Genomic DNA, 4,053 nt, shown 5'->3' with positions numbered 1-4,053 from the left:
ACTAGGTTTCTGCACCCTTGGGATATCTGAGGGGTTGATTTGGTCCAACTGTGAGTCCCTTCGCGCACTTCCCTGGGCTTCACGCAACCCTAACAAGGGGTTGTGGGGCTTTCGCGCTGCTGGAGCAACGATCTGCACTATTTCCCTAAGTCACACTTGAGATATTACTTATCTTTTTATAACAGTTAGTTATCTTCTCGTAAATAGATGCCTTATATTATATTTACTTATTCAGCACATTCATATGAGTTCGCGCAGTACATAAACAATAGCTTGCAATTCATACCCAATAATACATAAAACAGGAAAAGGTACACAAAAATATGGTAAAACTTCTCTTTTATTAATTCTTCCCACGGTTAAAGACTTGACTTGCCTTGCACACTCAACTACGGACTACTAGGCCTCTGCGCACTCAGCTACAGATCCTTCTCCTACCCTATGACCCAAAGACACAACTCTACACTTCGACTCAATACTTCATTGATTTCTTCGATTCAATTTCTTCTATTATATGTCTCTCTTACACTTAGAGCCTTGCTCACTTTCAAACTGACATTACATTACAAAAACAAGGGCGGACAACCCTGTGACTCTATTACGACTTCGCACTGCCCAGAAATCACAGAGTCTTTACAATGGACTTAGTCAAAACTTGGGCTTTAAGCCCCAAAACATGCCTTGGGGGGATCCCACACACAACATGCCCCTAAAACAAACATCGTGACTCACCCTTGAGTCACTTTGTCGGTGTGGAGATCTTTGTGCGAAGACCCTCCAACTCTGCTCGGATGGCTGCAAGGTCGGCAGTGCACTGAGCGGCTGCCTGCTGAATCCCCTGTACATGTTGTTCTAAGACCATCATGTTGGAATTTCTCCCCTTCATCTATTCCTACGTCCCCTACATCTGCGCGAGCTTTCCTTCAATTGTTGATGTGATGACGAAGGCCTCGTCGATCCAAGGCTGAACACGCACCTTCAAAACTGCTTCTCTGTGTCGTGCTGCATCCACTTGCTCTTTCAGCGCTTTGGCCTGTTGCATTTATGCAAGCCTCTAAGTTAGGGCCACCATTTGCACAGTTCCTTTGACACTATCATACTGCTGCTGGAGCTCACACGCCTCTGTCTCTAAGCAGTGGATGTTAGGGTCCTCCTACATATTGGTGAGGACCTCGAATGACTCTTCCAACATTTTGGTGTAGTCCCTTACTGCACTGCTGATCTCCTCCATCCCCGATGTAATAGCACTCGTGCACTATTCTCTTAATTCTGGAGGAGTAGATAGGTTCTCCTTCAACTACAGCTCTGCTATATGAAGGTTCAGCTCTAGCTAAACCTTGGCGATTTATTCTCGCACCTCGTGCACCCCCGCTGCTAATCTGTGGATGTGCACCTCTACTGGTGCGTTTGCTGGGATGGCCAGCTTAGGGACCATCTGGCAGGATTCTTCAAGTACCTACACCATCTTCCAATTCTGAGACATGACCTTATCATGCTGCAAGCTCAACTATTCCATGTTGATCTTCTGCTCACTCAGCACCTGCAACGCGCGACTCTCCCTAGCCCGCAGTTCTGTAGTAATCCCATCCTGCAGAACATAGAGCGTCTCCCATGGGAGCACAGCCATGTTGATCCCGATGCCTTCCAAGGTACTGACCATATGCCTGTCGGCCTCATTTGGTGTAACCAATGCCCCTTCTGCTAGAAATATTGTGTTAGTTGTTCGAGCACGTAAAATTTGCTCGGTTGTAGTTGTCCCTACTGCGAGTCTAGTCAAAAGAGTACTAGGTTGAGGAGTGTGCACCAAAAACTTCTGAATATGTGCTCAGAGGGCCCCCAACACAATTTGATTCTCCTCCGTGAAGTTCTATAGGGCCTCGGTGGTGACATGACGCACCGTCTCGCCTATGTCGTGCAGATCCCCCTCAGTAAGGGTGATCGAGTTAATAGATAGTTTCGATGATTTGACCTTCTTGCACGATCCCATCTGCTCACTCAGGTGCTGGTGCTTCAATTGTGTTCATGCTATTTGTGGGTCCACCCACCCTCCTCTTCCTCTATTTCCATCTCTTTCTCCTACTCCAGTGGAGGTGACTTCTGGCCCTCATGCGCCTTATCTGTTGCCTTCTGTGTTGCTACTGTTGTGGCCTTTTTTGTTTTGCTACTGCCTGTGCAGCGTCCCGTGCCTCCTGTGCTTTTGCTACTGCTGCTTCTTTCCTTCTCTTTTCTACCAACTATTCCATGCGCAGTTTGGCCTCCTCCTTCTTTTGCGCAGTATAATTTTCCACCGTGGCAATGTTTGGGGCGTGCCATTCTGGTGGCCACATCTCTAGTACATCGAAAATCACATCAGCGGTGACTATGAAGGGTAGTTTACTCCACTTCTTCATAGGGTCCATGGGTGCCTTGAGATATATGTTGTGGAAGTTCGCTTTAAATTCTGCAAAACTTTGCAGGCTATTGTAGATAGTGGGTGATAACTACGGCTTGTGGTTAATCCCCATTCTGATGTTCATCTCCATGAACACCTAGAATATCTTACTGTTGCGGATCCAGTTCATGTCCTTAGTGGCCCATATCAAAGCGTACTTTGCGGCCTCCGGGAGATCCCTTGCAATCGTGGGGAACTGGTTGTCCTCTGGCAATTCCCTCGCCACCAGCACTATGGATAACAGAAGCCATGCATAGTGGAATGTTTTTCCTTGTTCCCGTGCCTCGCGGAAATTCTCCAGCAATTATTTGCACAAGAATTCAGACTAGTTAAACTGGACCCCTTTTGCACATTATTCAACAAGAGCCACCATCGGCGCAGGTACCTCGTCCGCGTGGCACTTCCGCATGACCTTACCCACCAGTATCTGAGTCGCCACCCTAACTGCTTTGTTGTTGATACTGGAGATCGCGTAGCCCCTCTTCTTCTATTCCAGATTGTATTTCTTCTTCATGGCCTCAGTGATGGCCAAATTGTTGCTCTTCCCGTCCGAGATGTCTGCGGGGTCCTCTCCTTTACAGGAGCTGGGTAATGCGATGGATTAAGTGGTTCGTGATGGGGATGGGCTTCTCCAACCACAAACACCCACCATGCACCAGACAGAGTAGCTTCCCGATAATGAATATCGTCACTGGGGCGCGGTGGTAATGCGACACCTAGAGCAGGTTTAATAACCCTACCTTTTCAACTTAACGTAACCACTTTCCTGGCTCCAATTCTAGAACCCCCGCCGCAGTGTTCTGCTTGGCCTTCATGAGCTACACGGTCTCTAGGTGAGGGAATTTCTCATGGTCAGCGAGATCCCATTCTTCAAACTTCATGTTTGGTACCAGTCCTAGGTGTGTGCCCTCAAAGATGATGTCGTCTAGGAGGAGCGGAGTCTAGAGAGAGCTCTTGCTCTCATCGAGGTCCTTGGGCACTTTTGTCTTCCCCTTTCACGGGGGGATATACGCAGGTAGCTTTGTTGGAGTGTGCACAAGCTTGGTTTCATCCTCCATGACCTCATCCTCATCTTCTTCAATTATGAGGTCCTCCAGGTCTTCTTCCTCCTCGTCGGTTTCTAGTTAAACTGCTTTCCCTTTTTCCTCCATTGTTAATCTGGTACGCAACGGGTTTCGATGGGACACACACACCATAATAATTGGCTATTTGCATTTCTTTGGCCTTGTCATGCGTGGTGATTTAGGGATTTCCGCCACAATCCCGATGCCTTCAGGGGAATCTTCTACGGTTAGGGCCTACACGACCTCTTCGACGATCATCTTTGAAATTTCCCTAGCTTCTTCAGATAGTGCCATCTTGCTCGTCCTGAAATCTCTTAATCGCTCAATCAGGGGCTCAATCAACGCTCTGCACATGGAAAAGAGGTCTCGACTTAGAATACGCAGGGCATACAACAGATCAATTTGTAATTGACCAAGTGTTGTTTGTTGGGAAGCCCTTTGTAATTTATAGCGTCTTTTGAATTTGAATTCGATCATTCCCCCAAAATCCAGTCCATTAATGCTCCCTTGGTGGCATATTTTCCCAAATCTTTCCCATAAAGCGCGTCTTAAATGCCT

The sequence above is a fragment of the Pinus tabuliformis genome, chromosome X (genome assembly GCF_031772625.1).
Source record: "Pinus tabuliformis cultivar Carrire ecotype Pingquan chromosome X, CPIR1, whole genome shotgun sequence".
Classification (NCBI taxonomy): domain Eukaryota; kingdom Viridiplantae; phylum Streptophyta; class Pinopsida; order Pinales; family Pinaceae; genus Pinus; species Pinus tabuliformis.
This window is presented reverse-complemented; position numbering follows the sequence as displayed.